Raw genomic sequence first — 27,006 nt, 5'->3', positions numbered from 1 at the left:
TATACACCATTGAGAGTGGCAGGCACAGTAGTTCTGCTCCTTCCTTTAGTATCCATGGTGATATACCATCCAGGCCTATAGCCTTTGTCACATTCAACTCTTGTAAAAACTTCCTTACATCTCCATTGGTAATCTCAAATTTCTCTAGTGGTGCCTGGTTAATTATTCCTTCTATCTCTGGAACTTCTCCTTGCTCTAATGTGAAGACTTCCTGGAATTTCATATTCAGTTCCTCACACACTTCCTTGTTGTTTGTAGTGAATCTGTCTGCCCCTATCCTCAGTTTCATTACCTGTTCCTTCAATGTTGTCTTTCTCCTGATATGGCTGTGCAGCAATTTAGCCTTGCTTGCTATGTTGTTTTCATATTGCCCTTCTGTCTTTTTTCTCACCTTGGCATATTCAGTCCTGGCTCTCTGGTAACCTTCTCTGCTATCAAGTGTCCTGTTATTTCTACAGTTTCTTCATGCTCTTTTACTTTGTTGCTTAGCTAGCTTACATCTCTGATTAAACCATGGGTTTCTTACCTGCATTTAATTTTTTAATTTTTTGGCCGGGATAAACTTTTCTGCTGCCTCCTTGCACTTCTGCATGATGTATTCCATCATGTTTTGGGCCGTTGTTCCCCTTAGCTCTGATTCCCATGTTATATCTGTTAGGAATTTTCTTATCTCCTCGTAATTTCCCTTACGACATGCTAGCCTTTTGCTTTCAGTTCCCTTTCTCGAGTACTTTAGCCCTTCTTCGACCAGATACTCAAACGTCAATACACTGTGATTGCTCATTCCTACTGGGGCCTCGAAGTCAATTTCCCCTATGTTGGAGTCAGAGTGAAGACTCGGCCAAGTCTCCCTGGTTCATCATTTCTAGTTGGTTCCCTGACATGTTGGCTTAGAAAGTTTCTTGTTGCAACCTCCACTAGTTTGGCTCTTCGTGTATCCTCTCCTATGTGCGGTTCCTTGTTCTCCCAGTCTATCCTTCCGTCATTGAAGTCCCTCATGATGAGCAGATGGGATCGATTTCTACAGGCAGCAGAGGCTGCCCTCACAATTATGTTATTAACTGCCATGTTGTTTCTGTCATACTCTTGCCTGGGTCTTCTGTCATTTGGCGGAGGGTTATATATCACTGCTACTACGACTCTAGGTCCTCCCATCGTCATGGTGCCTGTTATGTAGTCTCTAATCCCTTCACAGCCTGGGATAACCATCTCCTTGAAACTCCATTCCTTTCTCATGAGTAGGGCCACTCTACCTCCTCCCCTACTCTCCCTCTCTTTCCTTTTTACAGTGTAATCCTGGGGGAACACTGCATTTGTTATGATTCCTGAGAGTTTTGTTTCCGTGATTTCAATTACATCTGGGTTTACTTACTTTACAAGTGTGGGGCCTGAGATGATGGTGATATAGATGTGATAGTGAAGCTATAATGATACAGCAATCGTAGGTGACAGTAATGAGAAGATATAGCATTGATAGTGATACAGCAGTGATAGTCATGTATAAGATAGTTAAATGCCAAAAATAGTGAAGTTATGTTGATATAGTGATAAAGGTATATCCTTAAATTACATTGGTATCAAAACACGAAATCCATGGTGATGCAGGAGTGATGGTGATGGATGTAGTAGAGTGAGCTACTACAATCTCCGTGGTGTAGTGATAAGACACTCACCTGGCGTTTCGTGAGCGCTTTGTCCTGTGTTTGTATCCTGGCCGGGGAGGATTTACTGGGCGTTATTCCTTAACTGTAGCCTCTGTTTACCCAATAGTAAAATGGGTATCTGGTTGTTAAACGATTTGGTGGGGTCGTATTCCGGGGAACATAGAATTAAGGACTTGCCTGAAACACTACGCGTGCTAGTGATGGTACAAGAATGTAAGAACTCTTTATACGAAATAATATATATATATATATATATATATATATTATATATATATATATATTATATATATATATATATATATATATATATATATTATATATATATATATATATATATATATATATATATATATATATATATATATATATATATATATATATATATATATATATATATATATATATATATATATATATATATATATATATATATATATATATATATATATATATATATATATATATATATATATATATATATATATATATATATATATATATATAAATAACTAGAATGGCAACACCACACTAGTGATGGTGGTGGTACAGTGAACTAGAGTGGCAGCACAATACCACAGTTGTGATGGTGGTGGTACAGAAACCTAGAGTGGCAGCACAACACCACAGTCCACCACAGTCACCTCCCTAATGTCACTGTGGTTGACTGCTGCCATCACCACATCCAGGCCGCTCACCACATCACCGAAGACACATGGCCACTGGTGACCACCCTGGCGGTCCCTGGTGGTGATGTTGAACTGGGCACTCCTGTGGTCCCACCAGGACCACACAGCTCCTGCCCGGCCTGACCTCTGGTACTGACCTTGGAGGTCAGCCAGCAGTGGAGCTCCTCCCTCACCATCATTACTCTCGTAGTCTCCACCCACCACCCACTCCCCCAGCTGACCCTTTTTCACCACCCGCAACAGTTTAGTGTTGCGGTAGGTGTGGCCCCGCTGGCCCGTACACAACAACACAAACTGTCTGGCCAGCGGAGTGTCAGCGGTCAGCCGGATAGTGACCCGTCCTCTTGATGAGCCTGCCCATGCAAGGTCAAGGAACGCCACGGTGCGGGAGGGCTCCAACACGCCCACTACCTCACTCTCCTGCAGAAAATGAAATCAATCATGGTGATAACTGTACAACAAAATGATATCATATTAGTTATCAAAACTCAGTAAGTCAGTAATGTCAGTAAAACTAGTGGACGTAATAAAGTAACCTGGAGGGTGTGGGCGTGGTCGGGCGTGGGCTGACGCAGGAGTGGGTGGAGGCACAGCTGGCCATCTTTTAGAGTTATCCTGGCAGAGCGGCGGCCATCTTGGTCTTCCTGGACGGCCAACACCCGGCCAGCCTCCACCAGCCTCTTGACGGCTAACATCCGGCCAGCCTCCACCAGCCTCTTGACGGGCTCACTCATCCTGCGGAGGTCCTCAATCTGTGGACAGTGTCACCCCCATTATGACTTCTGGTCAGTGTCAGCACCATTATCACCTGTGGTCAATGTCAGCACCATTATCACCTGTGGTCAGTGTCAGTCCCATTATCACCTGTGGTCAGTGTCAGTCCCATTATCACCTGTGGTCAGTGTCAGCCCCATTATCACCTGTGGTCAGTGTCAGCCCCATTATCACCTGTGGTCAGTGTCAGCCCCATTATCACCTGTGGTCAGTGTCAGCCCTATTATCACCTTTGGTCAGTGTCAGCCCCATTATGCTGGACCTGTAGCTCCAGCACCCTCTACTGACAGGGGTTGGTGCTGGACCTGTAGCTCCAGCCCCCTTCTACTACAGGGGGTTTGTGCTGGACTTGTAGCTCCAGCCCCCTCTACTGGCAGGGGGATGGTGCTGGACCTGTAGCTCCAGCCCCCTCTACTGGCAAGGGGTTTGTGCTGGACCTATAGCTCCAGCCCCCCTCTACTGGCAGGGGGTTGGTGCTGGACCTGTAGCTCCAGCCCCCTCTACTGGCGGGGGGGGGGGGGGGACCTGTAGCTCCAGCCCCCATCTACTGGCAGGGGGTTGGTGCTGGACCTGTAGCCCCAGCATAGTGACCATAGTTCCTTGTTCAAGGGGAATTTTATGCATAATAAGAGGAGTGAGACCTAACTTTTTTCCTGGTAGAGCAACAACAGCTCTATTCTTGTTCAAAATTTCCAAAAGCTGAACCACAGTCAGGGAAATCAGTAGCATTGAGGTGTTGCCCTTTCACTTCAGGCTGAGATCCCTGTCCTCCAGGTGTGAGTGTACAAACAGTATGTTCCATGGAGAGATCGTCTACGACTTGCACCGGAAACAAGTAATGGGCAAAATCTACAATATGGGTGCCAGACTGGAGATGGATGTCGGCATTACTACTGTTTGCAATATACAATGTAATGGTATCATCCTGCACTGTGTGCCAAGAGGGTTCAACAAATGTACCGTTCACTTTACACGTTTCACTTTCCGCAATGACTTCCAATAACTCAAGCACTCCCTGAACCTTAAGTCTTACTCTGGTGAGAGAATGAGAGTGCAGCACAGTGTCAGTAGCTGTGGAACCACTGACTTCAAAGATGGAAGCTGCCAGGCAAGCAAGACAACAAGAATCTGTTAGGGCATCCCCCTCCAGAAGGTCTCGATACTCACTCTCCTTAACAACTGCACAACTACGATGCTGCAATCGAGTGCCCGTTTTGTTGACCAATCCACACACTAGCAAATGAAAGGCCGAAGTTTTGGTCTGTCCTGGACCATTCTCAAGTCGCAGTAGAATACCCAAGTGCCCGTTTTCTCGGGCATGCTACTGCAACAAGGATCTGAGAAACCTACGCTAGCAAGTCAGGTGTCGACAAAATTAATGTCGTCTGATTGAAGGTTGAACACATGGCCCTGTCGATACTTGCTACACAAGGGTATGACGTAGTCTTTGATACTAATGTTCCAACAATGGTGAGACAATGCAATATTTTCATCAATCATGGTGTACAAACCTAGGAGAATGTCACCAGGAAAATGGATACTGTCAACATGTTATAGACAATGTGATGTCATTTAACTTGAGTGGGAGGTTAATTTCCCCCTGAACTTTTAACCCTCAAACCGCTAGGGGCCCAAATGGAATTCACACCCACAGGCGCAACAAAAAAAAAATCCAAAAAATTATTTCGTCTTATAGAAGTGTTCATTTTTGTTCCCTGATCACGGAAAAAATAACAAAAAAAATCGTAGGTGGCATATTTTAGCCGCAATAGGGTAGGGAAGTGTGGCAAAAAAGGGGCGTTGGCAGAGCCTTCGCCAGACGAGGTCTACTCCGCCGGAGCTGTCAGACGGCAGTTGCCACAAATATATTATTACCTAATTATTTCAATGTCTGATTGATTTTTCTTAGTTTTTTTGCAGTAATATTATTCCATACAGTGAATTGTGGTATATTTATATTATAAAATGTGTGAACCATCGCTGTACTCAAAATTATGGTGTGCATATTAGTGATTCAATTATTATGTTCATAAAACAATAAACAAATAGTTTTGCTGTTGTTACACTATATACACAGGTTATATATAAGTATTTGCATGTTTTGTACACCATAACGAACTACTAAGTTGGTCTTGTGAGTCAAAAAGCAACGAGGAGTGACCGCCAAACACCAGCGAGCCACTCACTGCCACTCCCTCCCTCAACACCACCTCACTCACCCTCATTCACCTCCTACAATACTCTTTCCGTATTTATTCACTATACACAGACGTTATATATACGTACTTACATGTTTTGTTCACCATAACTGTACATCTAAGCTTGTATGGTGAGTAAAGGCCACAAAGACGTAGCTACTCAGACAGTCAGCTGATCGGCGGCCGCCCTCAAGGCCAGACGCACTAATATTTGTCCTTCAACAATATTGTTTGTGGTGTTATTACGCTATATACACATATTATATATAAGTATCTACCTGTTTTATTCACCATACCTGAATAAATAAGCTGGTATGGTGCCCAAAGACCATAGTGGCCATCAGTAAACACCATGCCAAGTCGTGCAGACGACGCCACCGCCCTCACCAAAATGGCGGCTCCCAACCTACTCCTCTTGCTGTTTATACCCTCTATACACACGTTATATATAAATATCTACATTTGTGTTCACCATAGCGAACCACTAAGCTGGTATGGTGAGTGCAGTCAATAAATGGTGGCCACACACAGTCAGAAGACGACGCCACAACCCTCCCTCGCACAGCCTTACGCCTCCCTCCATGGAGCACAGCACTAAATATCACCACAATCCTGCTATTATCAGAATCCTGGTCAGTTTTATCACAGTCAGGGGGCTTCAGTAATACTATCACTGCTAAATAATAGCAGTATCATATATATTATGGTATTTGTAGGCGATGCTGTGGTCACAAGCTGAACAGCGGTGCTGTGAGCTCGTGCTGAGTGCGCCAGCCTTGGTGGCTTGCTCAATACTGACGCTGTAACACCCAAGAATGTTGGCCTGGATTTTTTTTCTAGGTGGCATCTGGCAACTATCGGTCGTGGCTGTACATAAATGATGTGCGCGGTTTCGGTTTTGTCACTGATATCATTTATATATGATATGCGCGGTTTGAGGGTTAATGTATTTCCTGAAACACCACTTAGAAAAGGTATGGGTGTCTTTCTTACTGGAGCAGGGTGCTTACTTGCAATATCTCTAAGAGCTGAGGGCTTGACAATATTAATTTTTGCACCAGAGTCAAGAAAAACTTTTAAAACTCTACCATGTGCAATGGCTGAGACAAGGGGGCCATCACTTGAGACTGGACAAATTAGTACTTGTAACTTATATTGCCTAGGATATCTGCGTCTCGTCTGGGTCAAATTCACTGTGGTTCCGTCAACATCTACAACTGGGCTAGAGTCAGTGTCCTTCTCTGTCGAGTGTTCAAATCTATTTTGGCTGGCTACTGAGTACATAGGGAAGGCACTAGGACTGACTAACTTGAATTGGTTAGCAGATGGCTTTGGGGGGTTTCCTGATGACATGGAGTGAACATTCTGAGCTCCAGCATTCTGTGACCGAGTATTATAATTTGACGCTGGGCTGGGAGTTGTAATTACGCGAGTTCTGATGTCTTGGACGCTGTGCGCCTCACCAAGACTGACCGTGGGAGCTACGAGGTGGGGATGTCCTTAGCCTATCTTTATAATCCGCAGTGTGGTGACCAACTTGCTTATGATACCTGCAATATGGGAGCCTAGAATTATTAGACTGACAAGGGGACCGAGAGAATTGCCTAGGGGATGATGATTTAGAAGCGGACCAACAGTCCCTTGTGAGGTGGTTAGTCTTACCATAATGCCAACACGAGGAAGTGGATGGTTGTGGGCTATAACGTCTTGGCAGCTTATGAGTAGAATTTGACTGCGGGCTACGACCATGGGTGCGGTTCTGCGACCAGGAGTTTTGAGAGTTTGTGGGAGGATGCTGAGGGCTTGTTACTACATTCACAGTGTCAGAGGATGGCAACAGTTGAGCACTTCGGGGAGCTAGTTTGTCAGCGGCATTGTTAATAGCCTCAAACACTTCAACAATTTCATGTTTAACTCCAAAATTTTGTTGTTCGATGATGGGTTTAGTATGCTCCGAGGAAAGATGCATTAACCCTCAAACCGCGAGGGGTCCAAATGGCTTCAACACCCTCAGGCGCAACAACAACAAAACTTTTTCTTTTTAATCTCTTTATTTGTGTTTCTTGAGCATGGCAAAAATAATAAAAAAAATTAATTGTACTTACCAATGATGTAAATGAGCCGAGAAGGTTGATGATGACGTCATGCCTCATCTTTGCTAGAGTGTTGTGCGCCCGGGGTGAGTCAGCGTGACGGAGGAGGAGCCAGAGTTGCCACGAATTTATTTTCGTGGTATTTTTTACAGTGTCTATGGCGTATTTTACACCCATTTTTTTCACTGGTGTGGTTCAATATGTTCTCACTTGACGATTTGTTATCATAGAACTGTTATCAATGTACAGTATATTATATTCACATACAGTATTAGGGTCACAAGTATTTGCACAAAAATGTCTTATTTTCAATAAAATATACTACAGTGGTACCTCGCATAACGATCGCCCCAAAAGACGAAGATTTTGGGTAACGAACGGTCCCGATCGGCGTCAAATCGTCCCGTATGACGAACGCGGGTTTGAGTAACGTCGACACCACATAGTGGGGTCGCACTGCTTCTTGCACAGTCTTAGACGCCTCTGATGATGCACATAAATTATGTTGTTCTTCTTTAAAGATGCTAATGATGCTGGGATATAAAGGGGTGACTGCTGAGATGTTGCAAAGCATTGACGTTTTTGTAGGAAAAAAGAAATGAAATGTCTGATATACAACAAATGTCAAAAAGGTTCATTTAGTGTTCGGCAGGTAGGCTGCTCCATTATAACAATCTTTCTTTGTTTCAAATGTGTTCCATTTGTTTTGTATCTGTCATTTACGTCTCAATAATGGAGAAGCCTACCTTACATATACACTCAACAAACCATTATGACATTTTCCTTTCTTCAAATGTGTTCAATATTTATTTTTCATTTGTCTTATAGCAAATGGTTCGTTCGGTGGTCGGCAGGTAGGCTGCTCCATGTTTCTTATATACAAAAAACGTAAATAATAAAAAAAATTAAGAATTTTGAAAACCAGTACAAATGTCAAAAAGGTTCGCTCGGTGGTCTTCAGGTCGGCTGCTCCATGTTTCTTAAATAAAAAAAATAAAAGAACTGTTGAAACAATTTGAAAACTGGACAAATGCCATAAAGGTTCGTTCAGTGTTTGTCGGGTAGGCTGCTCCATTATTGAGACGTAAGTGACAAATACAAAACAAATGGAACACATTTGAAACAAAGAAAGATTGTCATAATGGAGCAGTCTACCCAACAAACACTGAACGAACCTTTTACTATAACGAATATGAAAGACTAGGGCTGCTGGCTGGGTTAGTACTGCATTAGCAACCATTTGTAGCACACGTGCCTCTGGCTCCCAAACACCTGTCCGACACGGTGTTGAAAGAATGCGCTCAGTCGGTGCAATTCAGACCCTATTGTTTGAAGAACATAAGGGTCATAACATAGGTGGAGCTAGGCGCAATAAGGGCTTAGCACAACAGTCGGATGCCAGTGATACAGCACCTATGAGGATGATACAGCGAGCGTATCCAGTTGTAGCTCTGAGCCCCACCCTTGCCATCTCCAATTTATATAGATGAATCGTTTTCTGCATTTAGTGATGATGCATCTGATACAAGTAGCATAGATGAACAGTGTTAGCGACTTCCATGGTGGTATTGTCCATAGATATTTTCAAGAATACCTGAATCTCTTCCTGACTGATGAACACTCTTTGAGGCTCGCTGAATCTCTTCCTGTGTGGGACCTTACAAAGCGATCTTTTCAAGACTACCTTACAAATTGAGCTTTTCCTATAATCGTTTCAATACTACCTTATGCTTTACAAGCTTGGTTACATACCACCTACAAGTACTAAAGCCAAGGGTGAACGCGAGTGCGTTATTTGCAAGCACACAGAACAATGAAACAGGAAACGAAAATCTATCTATAGCTGGTGCAAGGAGAGCAAAGTCGTGCTGTGTACCATGGACTACTTCGTTGATTATTACGTAACTCCAAAGTACTGAGTGTGTAATAGTGTGTGTTACTGTGTAAATAGTATGTGAAACTGTACATATTGTAATTTTAGTGAATTTTTACCACATAATATTGTGACAATAAACATTTATTGTGGACACCTTACTGACACATGTATCACAGTTCCATGGAAAATTATGAACATTCTACTGTATACATATTGTAAAGGTCACAAATATGCATCATATACGTTAAAAGAAGCAAATAAAACCGCATTGGAAATACATAGAAAAAATATTTGAAAATATATTTGTGGCAACACTCGGTGCTTGAATGGCCTGCACGACCGTGTCTGGGAGTTCACACACGGGCGACCAGGCCCTGATGACGTCACAGCACACCTTGTCCACGTCCTCACAGCCAAAGTAAGTGGAATTTGGTATTTATTTTTACATAGACATGTTCAGGGAAGGTAATTTATCATTTTACAAAGGAAAATGATATTTTGAGGAACATTTGATGTCATGCACACTGGGGGAATTTCACAATAAACACAGTGCATCACACTGGTTACATGGGGGACACTCGTTTTGTATGACGTCCGTTTCACATGACGAACATGGAACGGATTAAATTCGTTACTCGAGGTACCACTGTATTTTATATTATTTATTTTCCATATTTACACCCACTTATTCTGTATTTACATGTTTTTGCACCAGTCTTGAACATTTAGAACTCATCAAGACTGTGATACTCGTTAAAACATTTGACATAGCACAGAGGGACTTGACACGCTGTGCACCAAGTCATCACCATTTTTCGTTTCTGTTGCCTCTTGGTCGTTGTCTTGTATACAATGCACTCACGCTGGCCAATAGCACGCTTTGCAGTTGGTGGTAAATACCTGAGATTGTGTGTGACAAAGGCATCCTTGAAAGTGAACCTGGGTGTTGGAGCATGGTGCAATACCAGGTGCAGAATGGGCCTCTGTATGCCAGGAATTACTTTGCCAAATTTCTCTAGTAATTGTGTCACTTCAGTAAAACTGAACGCACGGAAATTTCGTTTACCACTTTTTTGACAAGATACATATTGTAACTGTTCAGCATTATTACATCAACAAAGTGGAAAAACATTTTCTTGGTCCACTTCACTGTTTTGCGTACACACTCCACTGCCCCCACCATATCACATTTATCCACCAAACACATGTTGATGTTATAGTTCAAGACACAATCTGGCTTATAAATTATTTCTTTTGCTGTTCTGTTCATCTTGCCACTGTCCAACATTGTAACATTGTGAATGGTGGTCAACGTGTTCACTTCACGCCTGTCTTTCCACCGCAATGAAAACATTGCACCTGTTTTCCTTAGCTCGCAATCACCAACCTGCATAGCAGTGTGAAACACTGGCATTTCCCTTCGTTTTGCCTTCACTGTGCCACACACTCCAGTTCTATTATCAAGTAAGAACCTGGTTAGCAAGGGACTGGTATAATAGTTATCTGTGTACAATATGTGGGCCCCTTGTTCAGATATGGTGCAAGCAGTGCCTTCACAGCACTACCTGAGAAGCCATGTTGGTCATTAGCAGGAATGTCAACATTTGTACCCATATACATGATCATGTGTAACACAATTCTTGTTTCACAATCACAGAGTACAAAGAATTTCAATCCAAATCGGTGGCGTTTGGAGGGAATATACTGCTTGAAGGCAAGACGTCCTTTGAAAAGCACAAAGGATTCGTCAATCACAAGCTTCTGAGCTGGTACGTAGAAATCCCTGTACTTTCCAATAAGATCATTCAGGACGTCCCCCACCTTCCAAAGTCTATCATCACCATTCTGGTCTAAATTATTTGCAAAATGAAGACACCTAAGTATTATCGCAAATCAGTCTCGAGACATATTTGCCGAACATTGGTGTTGGAACAGTATGGTCTTTGCTCCAATAATGGTCAAGTACGTGTTTGACACAATGTTTCATCAACATACACAGTGCCAAAAACACATCCCACACCAGCAGAATGCTCGCCAAGAATGGGACAAGAAAATGAACTGAAGAAAGTGAGCTTCATGGCAATGTACACTAACATAGATGGAATTACTAATAAAACAAGTGAACTCGGAGAATGGGCACTAGAAGAAAACCCAGACATTATAGCACTCACAGAAACAAAGCTAACGAACACCATAACAAACGCAGTGTTTCCACAGGGCTACTATGTAGTGAGGAAAGAGAGAGAAGGGAGAGGAGGAGGTGGTGTAGCTTTGCTACTAAGAGAAGGTTGGAGTTTCGAGGAGATGGTAATTCAGAACTGTGAAGGTTTCAGTGACTACATATCAGGCACCATGGCAACTGGAGGACAGAAAATTATAGTAGTAGTCATATATAACCCCCCACCGAATGACAGAAGACCCAGACAGGAATATGATAGAAACAACTTGGCCACCATCAATATAATAGAGAGAGCAGCTTCTGTGGCTAGCAGGAACGGATCCAGGCTCCTAATCATGGGAGACTTCAACCATGGGAAGATAGATTTGGGGAACAGATACCCACATGGAGGCCCAGACACATGGAGAGCTAAGCTGCTGGATGTGGCAACAAGAAACTTTCTAAGTCAACACGTCAAGGGACCGACAAGAATGAGAGGAGGGGATGAACCAGCCTTGCTTGATCTGATATTTACCCTAAATGAGTTGGATATAAGGGAAGTTAAGTTGGAAGCCCCCTTGGGAATGAGTGATCATAGTGTATTGAGCTTTGAGTACCTGGTTGAGCTAGGAATTATCACCCCCAAAAAAGAACTGGGAAACAAAGGGCTGGCGTACCGAAAGGGAAACTATGAGGAGATGAATAAATTCCTATGGGATATACATCGGGACACAGAACTCGGAACCAAGTCCGTACAAGACATGATAGACTATGTCACCCAAAAATGTCAGGAGGCTGTAAGCAGGTTTGTCCCAGCCTGACAGGAAAAAACAGAGAAGCAAAGGAAGAATCCGTGGTTTAATAGGGAATGTATGAAAGGAAAGGAGCTGAACATAAGGGCATGGAGGAACTTCCGTAATAACAGAACACCAGAAAGTAGAGAGATACCAGAGAACCAGGAACGAGTATGTTAGTGTAAGAAGAGCAGCTGAGAAAAGGTATGAAAATGATATAGCTAATAAAGCCAAGACCGAACCAAAGCTACTACACAGTCACATCAGGAGGAAGACAACAGTGAACGAACAGGTGATGAAACTTAGGGTGGGCGAGGACAGGCACACAGAGAATGACAAAGAGGTGTGTGAAGAACTCAACAAAAGGTTCCAGGAGGTCTTTACAATAGAACAGGGAGAAGTCATGGCGCTAGGAGAGGTGGCAGCAAACCAGGTGACCTATGAAAGGTTCGAAATTACAAGAGATGAGGTCAAGAAGCACCTATTGGAGCTGGATGTGAGAAAAGCTGTTGGGCCGGATGGAATCTCACCATGGGTATTGAAAGAGTGTGCAGGAGCATTTTGCTTGCCACTCTCCATAGTGTATAGTAGGTCACTGGAAACAGGAGACCTACCAGAAATATGGAAGACTGCTAATGTAGTACCAATATTTAAAAAGGGTGACAGACAAGAGGCACTGAACTACAGGCCAGTGTCCTTAACTTGTATACCATGCAAGGTGAGGGAGAAGATTGTGAGAAAAAACCTAGTAACACATCTGGAGAGAAGAGACTTCATGACAACCCATCAACATGGGTTCAGGGAGGGTAAATCTTGCCTTACAGGCTTGATAGAATTCTACGATCAGGTGGCAAAGATTAAGCGAGAAAGAGAAGGATGGGCGGACTGCATTTTTTTAGACTGTCGGAAAGCTTTTGACACAGTACCCGATAAAAGGTTGATGCATAAGCTGGAGAAACAGGCCGGAGTAACTGGTAGGGTGCTCCAGTGGATAAAGGAGTACCTAAGCAATAGGAAGCAGAGAGTTATAGTGAGGGGTGAGACCTCAGAATGGCGTGAAGTCACCAATGGAGTCCCGCAGGGCTCTGTGCTTGGACCTATCCTGTTTCTGATATACGTAAATGATCTCCCAGAGGGTATAGACTCATTCCTCTCAATGTTTGCTGACGACGCCAAAATTATGAGAAGGATTAAGACAGAGGAGGACAGCTTGAGGCTTCAAGAAGACCTGGACAAGCTGCAGGAATGGTCGAACAAATGGCTGTTAGAATTTAACCCAAGCAAATGTAATGTAATGAAGATAGGGGTAGGAAGCAGGAGACCAGATACAAGGTATCACTTGGGAGATGAAATACTTCATGAGTCAGAGAGAAAGACCTGGGGGTTGATATCACGCCAGACCTGTCCCCTGAAGCTCATATCAAGAGGATAACATCAGCAGCATATGCCAGGTTGGCTAACATAAGAACGGCCTTTAGAAACTTGTGTAAGGAATCTTTCAGAACATTATATACCACATATGCCAGACCAATCCTGGAGTATGCGGCTCCAGCATGGAGTCCATATCTAGTCAAGCATAAGACTAAACTGGAAAAGGTTCAAAGGTTTGCCACCAGACTAGTACCCGAGCTGAGAGGTATGAGCTACGAGGAGAGACTATGGGAATTGAACCTCACTTCGTTAGAAGACAGAAGAGTTAGGGGGGCCATGATCACCACATTCAAGATTCTCAAGGGAATCGACAGGGTTGATAAAGACAGGCTATTTAACACAGGGGGCACACGCACAAGGGGACACAGGTGGAAACTGAGTGCCCAAATGAGCCACAGAGATATTAGAAAGAACTTTTTTAGTGTCAGAGTGGTTGAAAAATGGAATGCATTAGGAAGTAATGTGGTGGAGGCTGACTCCATACACAGTTTCAAGTGTAGATATGATAGAGCCCAATAGGCTCAGGAACCTGTACACCTGTTGATTGACGGTTGAGAGGCGGGACCAAAGAGTCAGAGCTCAACCCCCACAAGCACAACTAGGTGAGTACAACTAGGTGAGTACATACATTTCACCCACAGTTGTATCTTTCCATTGCTGTAAACGTGAAAAATCTGATAACTCTTCCTCATCAATGAGATCAGCTGCATATTTGTTCGTTTCCTGAACAATATATTCCATCAGCGGCTCATCTAAATATGCGGTAAAATACAGGCATACCTCAGAATAAGAGTTTAATCCGTTCCTGGAGACGCCTCGCCTTCCGAAAACTCGCATTCCGAAGTTAATTTCCCCATAAGAAATAAAGGGAAATGAATTAATCCGTTCCTGACTACCCCAAAAACCCCACATCAAACTAAATTTTTATACCTAATTTACCTAATTCATCTAAATAAACCTACAAAACTGTGTTCCAGTTATTACTTACCTTGCTGTCGAGTGCTGTAAGCGTATGGAAGATGGTGAGGAGGGGGGAGGAGGAGAGGAGTTACTGTTTGGAAGGGGAGTCCCCTTCCATAATCACATCACATAACCCCATGCCTTGTAACACTATGGATACCACTTCTCTTTCTAAATTTTTCAAACCAGCCCCTGCTTGCCTTAAACTCTTTCTTATCTGCATCACTCGTTGCAGGGGTATTGTTTAGAAGGTCTTCGTGCAACACCCTGGCTTTCTCACAAATAATGGCCTCCGAAACACTATCACCCCTCAACTCCTTGTCGTGTATCCAAATTAATAACAACTTTTCCACTTCTTCAAGTATTTGTGGTCTTTGTGCCGTTAATGTTCTTACTCCTTTTGCCACTTTAGCACCCATAATCTTATTTTTCTTCTTAAGTATAGTGCATATTGTTGATGTGGCTTTGTTGTACTGCCTACAAAGTTCAACAACACGTGTACCGTTCTCATGCTTCCGAATGATCTCTTGTTTCTCCTCTATTGTCATCCTCACATGAGCTTTCTGGCCTTTATCCTTACCACTGGCTTTCTTGGGACCCATGGTGAGATATATAATAACAAATTGTATAGACAAATCACCAAAAATCCAACAAAACACTGAAAATCCGCGAGAGGAATTGATGTGGGGGTAGTCACTGAGCGCGAGACAATAATAAACTGAGGGGCGGAGGGGCGACGATCGCCGAACCACCACGCGCTAGGTCGGCCTGTACGCGTATCAACAAACTCGCGTCCCGAAGAAACCCTCGCCTTCTGAGACAAATTTTTGGAGTAAATACTCCTCGCCTTCCGAAAACCTCGCATACAGGGACAATCGCATTCCGAGGTACCACTGTAGTTCATTTCACACATATCTGCACCTTTATCAGGAAAAAGGTCTGTAATCCCAACATCTGAATTATCAAACAGAGGAATTTGTGTAACAAAATCTGTCCCATCACTCCACACAAAAACACAGGGTGTCTTTCTAGAGCCAATAGTGGCACCACAGCGAGGAAACCGTTGACCAGGAGCCGAAGCAGGTCTAGGAACAGTAGGGGCGGGCAGGGACAGTGACAGAAAATTACTTGATGTTGAGGGTCTTTGTTCATCAGCGTCCCTATGTGATGCCATGTGGTGTTGCATAGCTGGGCCAGATGCTGCTGATGCGACAAAATGTCGCTTGGCAACACCACGCACTCCACTGGCACTAGCACCTGAACAATTTTCCGATTCTAAGTCACTAAAACCAGAAAATGATTCACCTTCCTCAGACTCGTCGAACAAAACATCAATATCCTGCAAGGTAGCACATGAACTGTGGGGTCTGGCACGAAGTGGAGTCGAGTGAGGGCGAGGAGGCATGGGCGAGATAATAGGCCTAGCCCTGGTGGAGCCAGCATGTTTACACTCATTGTCGGTCGTATCCACCTCTGAGGGCTGTGTGTAGTCATGATCAAAGTCCGAGTAGTCAATATCAGATTCATCACCATCTGGGAACAAATTCTTATTAATTTCGTCAGAGGTCGCGAGGAATGCCTCGTTGAGCCAGGTCGGTCGTTGGAACTTGATGCGCTCGCCATGGTATCCGCCGGGTAACTGAGGCCTCTACACAATGGCAGCCTACTTGGGATTATTTCCCAGGTGGCGTTTTTCTCGGTGCGGCTCGCCGATGACTACCCCTATCCCACGCGGGGCGTTTAAATTATAGTGATAGACACAAAATCATCTATTAACTCTTAAATGGTGCATGGCTATATACCATTTGACACCCACAGGCGCATACAAAAAAAAATCCTAACCTGTTAATTTGTGTTCACTGATCATGGGAAAAATAAAAAAAAAATCGTAAGTGGCATATATTGCCTGCTATAGCGAGGGGGAAGTTTGGCAAAAAAACAGGCGCTGACTCAGCGAGCGTCCCAGATGGTCTGTTGATCGCCAGCTGTCAGGCCGGAGTTGCCACAGAGAGATAATTACTTAATTATTTCAATGTCTCTGATTGATTTTTCGTAGTTTTATTGCTGTAATATTATTCAATAGTGTGTAGTGTGATATATTTATATAATAAAATGAGTGAATCATCTCTGTACTCAAAAATATGGTGTGCATATTGTTGATTCAATTATTATGTTCATCAAGCAGTGAACAAATACTTTGTCGGTCATTACACTATATACACAGGTTATATATAAGTATCTGCATGTTTTTTTTCACCATAACGATCCACTAAGTTGCTATTATGAGTCAAAAAGTAACGAGGAGTGACCGCCACACACCAGCCAGCCACTCACTCCCTCAACACCTCACTCGCCCACATTCTCCTCCCACCATACTGTTTTTGCTTTTATTCACTATATACAGACGTTATATATAAGTATCTACATTCGTGTTCACCATAACGAACCACTAAGTTGGCATGCTGAGTGGCAGTGCCAGTGGCAGCCCGCCAGTGGCAGCCCGCCACTGGCTGCTACTTCCTTCCTCCCTCCCTCAAGTCACCTGACTCTCCCACATTCTTCTCCCACAATACTGTTTTTGCTTTTATTCACTATATACAGACGCTATATATAAGTATCTACATTCGTGTTCACCTTAACGAACCACTAAGTTGGTATGCTGAGTGACAGTGGCAGTGGCAGCCAGTGGCAGCCCGCCACTAGCTGCCTCTCCCTCCCTCCCTCCCTCACCTCACCTGACTTGCCACCATTCTCTTCCCACCATACTGTTTTTGCTTTTATATACAGACGTTATGTATAAGTATTTACATGTTTTGTTCACCATAACTGTACATCTAAGCTTGTATGGTGAGTAAAGGCACAAAGACGTAGCTACTCACACGCACGGGCTCGCCATAGCCCGTGCTACTTGGAACTTTTTGTTCCAAGTAGCGAATATTTAACAACAACAAGTCAGCTGGTGGAGGCCGACCTCAAGGCCAGACGCACTAATAATTTTCCTCCAACAATACTGTTTGTGCTGTTATTACGCTATATACAAACATTATATATATGTATCTACCTGTTTTATTCACCATACTTGTACAAGTAAACTGGTTTGGTGCCCAAAGACCATAGTGGTCACCAGTAAAAAACATGATAAAATTCAATATTTATAAAGAAATGCAAAGTGCCGGTAGCACAGGCACTCAGTATAGTGTGGAGGAAGAGCTTGGACACGGGGGAGATACCAGATGCACTTAAAGTAGCAGACATAGCCCCTCTACACAAGGGAGGGAGCAAAGCATTGGCAAAGAATTATAGACCAGTTGTACTAACATCGCACATAATAAAAGTATTTGAGAGAGTGATTAGGAGTCAGGTCACCAATTTCATGGAGACCAATGACCTTCACAACCCAGGCCAACATGGATTTCGAGTGGGAAGATCGTGCCTCTCACAGCTACTTGAGCACTACGACAAAGTCACTGAGGCATTAGAAGAAAAACAGAATGCTGATGTGATATAAATAAATAAATATAAAATAAATATGTTTATTCAGGTAAGGTACATACATACATACAAGTGATGTTACATTAATGGATTGATATATAGATAGAGCTAGTACATACAATGCCTAAAGCCACTATTACGCAATGCGTTTCGGCAAGAAAAACATTAATATCTAGAACTTAATACTAATTGAGCCTAAAGAATAAAAAGTGTTGAGAACAAATACAAATAAAGATAAAAAAAAAAAAGGGGGAACATGACTGAAAAAGCAGAACAAATACAATAGGTTGACAAACAGTGTTGATTAAACAAAAAAAAATTACAGACATGGGTTGACAATAGAGGAGTGAGGTAGGTTACAGGGAATTTATTAGGTAGTGTTTAGTTTTTATCTTAAACTGGTTGAGAGAGGTATAGTCTTTAACATGGTTGGGAAGGTCATTCCACATTCTGGGTCCCTTGATTTGTAGAGCATTTCTAGTTTGATTAAGTCGTACTCTAGGAATATCAAAACTGTATTTATTTCTGGTGTGGTGCTCATGGGTTCTGTTACAACCTTCAATGAAGCTTTTGAGGTCAGGATTGGCATTACAGTTCAGCGTTTTATATATGTATAATACACAAGAGAGAATGTGCAGTGACTTAATATCTAACATATTCAGAGATTTGAGTAAGGGTACCGAGTGATGTCTGGGGCCAGAGTTGGATATTGTCCTAATAGCAGCTTTGTGTTGGGTAATAAGAGGACGTAAATGATTTTGGGTAGTAGAACCCCAAGCACAAATACCATAGTTGAGGTATGGATAGATGAGGGAGTAATAGAGAGTAACCAGAGCAGGGCGGGGTACATAATATCTGATCTTAGAAAGAATGCCAACAGTTTTTGAAACTTTTTTTGATATATTTAGAATGTGACCCTGTAAATTCAGCTTGTGGTCGATGAGAACGCCAAGGAATTTGCCATCTAATTTGTTACAAATTTGGGTATTGTTTATTTTGAGATTTATCTGATTAGAGGATTTATTGCCAAACAGAATATAAAACGTTTTGTCAATGTTAAGGGTGAGTTTGTTGGCGGTTAGCCAAAGATGGACTTTCTCTAGCTCAGTATTTACTGTGGCATTTAGAGCAAGGGGGTCAGGACTGGAGTAAATGAAGGTTGTGTCGTCAGCAAATAGAATTGGTTTGAGGTGTTGGGAGGCATTTGGAAGGTCATTAATGTAGATGAGAAAGAGGAGAGGGCCAAGTATGCTGCCCTGAGGAACACCAATGTTGATGGGTAGGGTGGGAGAAATTGTATTATTCACAGAAACATACTGGAGCCTGTAAGATAAGATAAGATTTGAGGTATTGCAGGGAGTGTCCTCTGACTCCATAATGATGTAATTTAAGAAGAAGGTTTTGATGGTTGACAGTGTCAAAAGCCTTACGCAGGTCCACAAATAACCCAACAGGAAACTCCTTTTTATCAAGAGCTGCGTGAATTAAGTTAATCATACTAATAAGTGCATCGTTAGTGCTTTTTTTGGGTCTGAAGCCATATTGACAAGAGCTAAGTATATTGTGTTTGGCTAGAAAAGAGTAAAGCTGCTTGTAGATTAGTTTTTCGAATATTTTTGACAAGTTAGGCAGGATTGATATAGGTCTGTAGTTGTTAACATCTGTGAGATCACCACATTTGTGGACAGGGGTTACTCTTGCCTTTTTTAGAATGTCAGGAAAGGTTTGCAGTTCAAGTGACTTGTTGAAGAGCAATGCAATAGCAGGGGCTAGAGATCTGGAGGCTTTTTTGTAAATTAAAGTTGGTATCTCCTCGAGGGCACTAGACTTGGTTTTAAGGGAAAGGATTATTTCATTGACATCAGTGGAACTAGTAGGCTTTAGGTACAGAGACTGTGGATAGTTACCTGTAAGATAGTCCTTAACATCAGTACAGGAAGATGGAATATCATTTGCAAGGGATGACCCAATGGAAGAGAAGAACCTATTGAACTCAATAGCAGAATCAGAGGCTGAAAGCTGACCAGCGTTATTGGAAAGGAGTGTTGGTTTGTTATTGAAAATCTTCTTTGATCCCAATATTTGTGAAATTGTGCTCCAAGTTTTTTTAATGTTGCTCTTTATTTGGGTAAATTTATCTTCATAGTATTTAGTTTTGGCTCGTCTAATTATTTTAGATAGCAATAACGAGTAATTCTTAGAGAATTCTTTGGAGACTGTTCCTAGCCTATACTTCTTCTCAAGGTCGTGTTTTTTGTTAATGGATTTAAGTATTCCCTTTGTAAGCCAAGGATTGTTAAGTCTTTTGCTTGTGACTTGTTTTGTAAGCATAGGACAGTGGGTGTTATAAAGGCTAAGAGTTGTTTGAAGAAAAGATTGCACTGCTAGGTTGATGTCCCCTATGTTACCTAACTCGGACTCCCAGTTGACATTATCAGCAGCAGTTATAAAATTGTTTATAGCAGTTTCATTGTGCAGCCTAAAGCTTAACTCCCTTGTCTCTAGAGGTGGTTTGCTAATGTTAGTTAAGAGAAATGTGGGGTAATGGTCTGTAGTGCTATCGGTGATTATACCTGAAGTAAGCGGAGAGGTTATGTTGGTCCAGATGTGATCTAGAGTCGTAGCAGTACTATCAGTGATTCTAGTTGGTCTAGTGATTAAGGGTATGAGGAAGCAGGAATTCATACAGTTGAGGAAAATAACAGCAGTAGGGTGTTCAGGCTCGCAGAGGTCAATATTAAAGTCCCCTGCGATAATTAGATGGTTTTTGTTCAATCTGTTATCTAGTATTAGATTTCTAAGGTTTGAGTTGAATTCGGACACATCAGTGTTAGGAATTCTATAGACTGCACCCACAGACAGGACAGACTCGGCACCCTTGACTCTGAAACTGGCGAAGATATACTCCCCATAGCAGTCTCTAGTTCTAATTATTTTTAAGCATGTTAGTTCTTGGTGGTAGTAAAGAGCAGTACCACCACCTCTCTGCATTTGACGACAGTTGTGAATTGCCGAGTAGTTAGGCATGTTAAAGAGTTGAGTATTATCCTCTTTCAACCACGTTTCAGTAAGTATAATAAAAGAGAATTTGTTGTCAATAGTTTCAATCAAGGCACTAACATCATCGAAGTGTTTACCTAGGGATCTAACGTTCAAGTTGATTACAGAGATATTGTGATTATCTGTTAATACATTGTTTACATCATGTGCTGTAAAATATCTGCAATTTTGATCATTGAAGTGATGATTGTCATAGATAGTGGATAAGAGGTTTAGTTCTGGGTCTATACTTGTCTGCATAAAAAGGCTGTTTGCAGGAAAACAAGGCAAGAATGGCAAATTACAAAATAGAAAACAAAGAAAAAAGTAGATTAAAAATTCTAAAGTAAAATAAACTTAATGGTAATTTTAAGTAAAAAGAAAAAAAACTTAATGGGAACTAGGAATGTAAAAAATTAACTAGAATAATTAATAACAATAGATGACCAAAAAAGTAAAAAAAAAAAACAATTATGAAATCTATAAGATGAAAAGCTTGCTTACTATACTATTATAAGTACACTATAGTTGAATACTAAAGTTACACTAAAACAAACTGAGGTAGTTTAAATAGAGATACACTCAGGACACTAGATAATGAAGTTAATACTAGAGGACACAGGCAAAGCCAGTGTACTATGGAACATGGGAGTAAAAAGAAAAAAAAAAAGACAATAATAAAGATGACAATATTATTCTTTTTTTTTTTTTTTTTAACTAAAGTTAAAACCTTTTGAAGGGAAAGGCAGAGCTAGAGTACACAAAGGTAGTTAAATGAGATTATAATTTGAATTCAGGCTATACAGCAGATATCCCACAGTCACTGAGGAAAGAATTAAGGTGAGCTTCTGTGGTTATTGAATAGGTTTTTCCAGTGTCAGTCCTCCTAGCTATAATTTTACCATCTCGCACAAAACAGTGTTTAATTGTAGGGGAATTTTTGCTGAAGCCACACAGTTTAAAAAAGAGATTTTGCCTGCACCTGGTCAGACATTCATTTACATAAACAGTGGATTTACTAGCAACTGCAGATGAGATAAGATCAGTCTTGCGGGAGCAGCTATCTAATTTTAATCGAATTCGCCTATTATTAGTACCAGATGATTTGGTACCCACTCTATAAGCTGCTTTGATGTCATTTTTTTGGATCGAATAACTTAACTTATCCTGCAATACTTTGAGCACGATGGCAGCACAGTCTTCACCATCAGTTTCTTGGGGAAAATCACTTGAAGAGATAATTACAGACTCAAGTAGTTTATGTTGGTCTGTCTCGTCTTGGGTAACAGTGTGTTGTTGTTGTAGGTTGTTCAGATGGTTCTCAAACTGTTGCAATATTTCTTCCTGTTTTTTAGTGGTTGCATCTGGATTAAAGTTAGTAACTGAGTTCTTGAGAAGGTTTAATTCTTGTTCGAGGTTGACGACTTTGGTAGCTAGATCTTGATTGTTCTTGTGTAAGTCTACAACTTCATTCTGCAAAGATAATAATGAGCCTTGCAGGTTCATTATTAAGGCCGACTGCTCTTTGATTACTGTCATTTGATCTTCATGTACTTGAGTTAATAACTTGAGCCATGGGTTATCAGCAAAGCGCTTGAAGTCAGAACAAGGGGCAGCAGCTCGTTTAAGTTGGTCCATAGGGCTACCTAATTGTTGCATGGCCCGTGTCGGAGACGGCGCTGCGCCCAGCTGAGATTGTTTGTTATTGTTGACGGGGGGAGAGTCGGTAACCCCCACGGCGGCCACCGAGGGGGAGATAGCTGAACTAATCATGTTGTTAGCCTAGCTAGTAGGGTTATTCTTGTTAGGTGTGCTATCTTTCTTAAGGGTCTTAACGGTCTTACTTTGCATGATAGCAGGATAAATGTAGGCAGGAACAAATAGGGAAGACTCGTTGATAGGCAGCAGTGAACGTCGGGTACAGCTTCTTAGCTCCAGGGAGCAACACTAGTGAGGTCGAAATGAGAGAATTACGGGTTGGTCTTGTTGGTTTTTTCAATCACATTTAGGTCACTGTGTACTTAGCTGCCTTCGGGTGATGCTACATCATTTGTTGGTAGCCGAGAGCTCAAGGATCAGCTGATAAAAGAGGAGGGAGGGCAGGGCCGACAGGTGTTGTTGACGTTCGTTCGTTCGAACCTCTACATATACGAACCTCTAATATACACGGACTATAATATACATGTTCGAACCTCTAATATACACGGACTTCGCAAAGGCTTTCGATAAATGTGACCATGGCGTGATAGCACACAAAATGAAGTCAATGGGAATAACTGGTAAAGTAGGACGCTGGATACTCAGTTTTCTGTCAAACATGACTCAGCGAGTAACAGTCAACCATATAAAATCTAGTCTGAGTGCAGTTAAAAGCTCTGTACCTCAGGGTACAATCCTTGCACCGCTGCTTTTCCTTATTCTCATATCAGATATAGACAAAAATACAAGTCACAGCTTCGTATCATCCTTTGCAGATGACACAAAAATCAGTATGAAAATTACCTCGGCTGAAGACATTGAAAAACTTCAAGCTGATATTAATAAAGTTTTCGACTGGGCATCAGAAAATAACATCATGTTTAACAGTGATAAATTCCAAGTACTCAGGTACAGTAAAAATGAGGACCTTAAACATAATACAGGGTACAAAACACAATCAAATGTGCCCATAATAGGAAAACAGCATGTAAAGGATTTGGAAATAATGATGTCTGACGACCTAACGTTTAGGGAGCATAACCAAGCAAATATTGCAACAGCCAGAAAAATGATAGGATGAATTACGAGAACTTTCAAATCCAGGGATCCCATCACAATGGTTGTACTCTTCAAGTCACTTGTGTTGTCCCGTCTTGAGTACTGCTCAGTACTCACTTCCCCCTTCAGAGCAAGAGAGATTGCTGAAATAGAGGGAATACAGAGAACATATACGGCACCCATAGATGTGATAAAACACCTAAATTATTGGGATCGTCTCAAAGCCCTCCAAATGTACTCACTAGAAAGAAGACGAGAGATATCAAATAATATACACCTGGAAGATACTGGAGGGATAGGTCCCAAATCTACACAGTAAAATAACAACGTACTGGAGTGAACGATATGGAAGAAAATGCAGATTAGAACCAGTAAAGAGCAGGGGTGCCATAGGCACAATCAGAGAACACTGTATAAACATCAGAGGTCCACGGTTGTTCAACACCCTCCCAGCGAGCATAAGAAATATTGCCGGAACAACCGAGGACATCTTCAAGAGGAAACTAGATTTATTCCTTCCAGGAGTGCCAGACCAACCGGGCTGTGGTGGGTATGTGGGCCTGCGGGCCGCTCCAAGCAACAGCCTAGTGGACCAAACTCTCACAAGTCAAGCCTGGCCTCATCAACCAGGTATCAACCACGTATGATAAGTCGTGCAGACGACGCCACCTCCCTCACCAAAATGGAGGCTCCCAACCTACTCCTATTGCTGTTTATACCCTCTATACACATGTTATATATAAGTATCTACATTTGTGTTCACCATAGCGAACCACTAAGCTGGTATGGTGAGTGCAGTCAATAAAAGGTGGCCACACACAGTCAGAAGACAACGCCACAACCTTCCCTCTCACAGCCTTACTCCTCCCTCGATGAAGCACAGCGCTAAATATTTATTTATTTATTTTATTTTATTTATTTATTTATTTATATACAAGAAGGTACATTGGGTTAGAGAGAATACATAGCATAGTATTTACAATCTTGTAAAGCCACTAGTACTCGCAGCGTTTCGGGCAGGTCCTTAACCTTTTAACTGCGCAACCTATAAATATGACATCCCCCCAGTGCGCAGGAAATGAAACCTCAGGAAAAAGTTCTTTTTTCTTCTGAAAGTGTCAAAAACCCCTGTCTGTATATGGGTATAGCAACAGAACTTCGAAATTGTACTTACTTTGGCTGCTATGGGGTCCGAAAGGTGGGGCGTGATGTCATCATTCCCCGTGCGCCAGAGCAGTATGCTCTCAGGGCCGGTGGGGCGCCCGGGGCGGGGCGCGCGAGTTGCCGCGAATATATTTTTGTTCATTTTTTGCGCACAGTTCCAAATACATTTTTCGTTCTTTTTACGTGCTAATCCTATGTATAATGAACACGTACACTATATTATGGTAGTAAAACATTCGTACTGTCCAAGGACACTGTTACGTGCATGACACTTGTGTACACATATCTTGCACATATTTACATAAGAACATAAGAACAAAGGCAACTGCAGAAGGCCTATTGGCCCATACGAGGCAGCTCCTATTTATAACCACCCAATCCCACTCATATACATGTCCAACCTGCGCTTGAAACAATCGAGGGACCCCACCTCCACAATGTTATGTGGTAATTGGTTCCACAAATCAACAACCCTGTTACTGAACCAGTATTTACCCAAGTCTTTCCTAAATCTAAACTTATCCAATTTATACCCATTGTTTCGTGTTCTGTCTTGTGTTGATACTTTTAATACCCTATTAATATCCCCTTTGTTATGTCCATTCACCCACTTGTAAACCTCTATCATGTCACCCCTAACTCTTCGCCTTTCCAGTGAATGCAACTTAAGCTTTGTTAATCTTTCTTCATATGAAAGATTTCTAATTTGGGGAATTAACTTAGTCATCCTACGCTGGACACGTTCAAGTGAATTTATATCCATTCTATAATATGGCGACCAAAACTGAACTGCATAATCTAAATTGGGCCTAACTAGAGCAAGATATAGCTTGAGAACCACACCAGGAGTCTTGTTACAAACGCTGCGATTAATAAATCCAAGTGTCCGATTTGCCTTATTACGAACATTTATGCATTGATCCTTTTGTTTTAAATTCTTACAAATCATAACTCCCAGATCCCTTTCGCAATTCGACTTCGCAATATCAACACCATCTAGCTCGTATCTTGTAACTCTATCATCATTACCTAACCTCAGAACTTTACATTTATCAGCATTAAACTGCATCTGCCAATCCTTCGACCATTTCAAAACCCTATCTAGATCAACTTGAAGTGATAGTGAGTCCTCCTCCGAATTGATTTCCTTACCGATTTTTGTATCATCGGCAAATTTGCAAATGTTGCTACTCAATCCCGAATCTAAATCATTTATATATATTATAAACAACAGAGGTCCCAGGACAGAGCCCTGAGGCACCCCACTTACAACATTTTCCCACTCTGACTTGACTCCGTTTATACTAACTCTCTGTTTCCTTTGGTATAGCCATGCCCTAATCCAGCTTAATATAGCACCCCCAATACCACGAGACTCTATCTTTTTAATCAGTCTTTCATGTGGCACTGTATCAAAAGCTTTGCTAAAGTCAAGGTACACAACATCGCAATCCTTACCACTATCAACTGCCTCAACAATGCTAGAATAAAAAGATAACAAATTTGTTAAAAATGAACGGCCATTTTGAACGGCCAACGGCCATCGGAGCTCCTGAGTGTTGTTATCGGAGCTCCTGAGTGTTGTTATATTATCATAGCAATATGGAAGTTGTAGTTAAGGACCTGGTGACTCTAGTGGGAGCCCTGAGGACAGAGTTGGACTCTCTGCGGGAGGAGGTGCGTCAGCTTAAAGAACAACGAGAAGTAACGAAGGAGGAGACCAGTAGTAAAGGGACCTCGTCTTGGAGAGTTGCGAAAGACAGGGGCCTTAAGAAGACTTTGATAAAGCCGCCTTCAAACGCCATAGCAACTTCTAATTCATTTGACGTTTTGGAGGACGAGTGCTGTGGTGAGACTGCGGATCGCGCAAAAGGGAAAGCAACGAAGAGAAAGGAAGCGCAGGCCCCTCAGAAAGTAAAG

At 42.1% G+C, this 27,006-nt stretch overlaps 1 protein-coding gene across 2 annotated transcripts in view; it reads right to left on the bottom strand.

Moving 5' to 3' along the window:
- Window positions 1–2,158: 2,158 nt before the first annotated feature.
- The window catches only part of LOC123749290 (E3 ubiquitin-protein ligase TRIM21-like), a 183,559-nt gene continuing 158,711 nt past the window's right edge, over window positions 2,159–27,006 (bottom strand). For both annotated transcript variants that reach the window (XM_069337391.1, XM_069337389.1), the window contains 2 exons: window positions 2,887–3,102; window positions 2,159–2,770 (listed from right to left, as the gene is read on the bottom strand). The gene's annotated coding sequence lies outside the window, so the exon portion shown is untranslated. The remainder of the gene's footprint in view (window positions 2,771–2,886; window positions 3,103–27,006) is intronic.

The sequence above is a fragment of the Procambarus clarkii genome, chromosome 37 (assembly GCF_040958095.1).
Source record: "Procambarus clarkii isolate CNS0578487 chromosome 37, FALCON_Pclarkii_2.0, whole genome shotgun sequence".
Taxonomy (NCBI): domain Eukaryota; kingdom Metazoa; phylum Arthropoda; class Malacostraca; order Decapoda; family Cambaridae; genus Procambarus; species Procambarus clarkii.
Note: the sequence above shows the minus strand (reverse complement) of the source record. Positions and strands in the feature narration are given on the sequence as shown.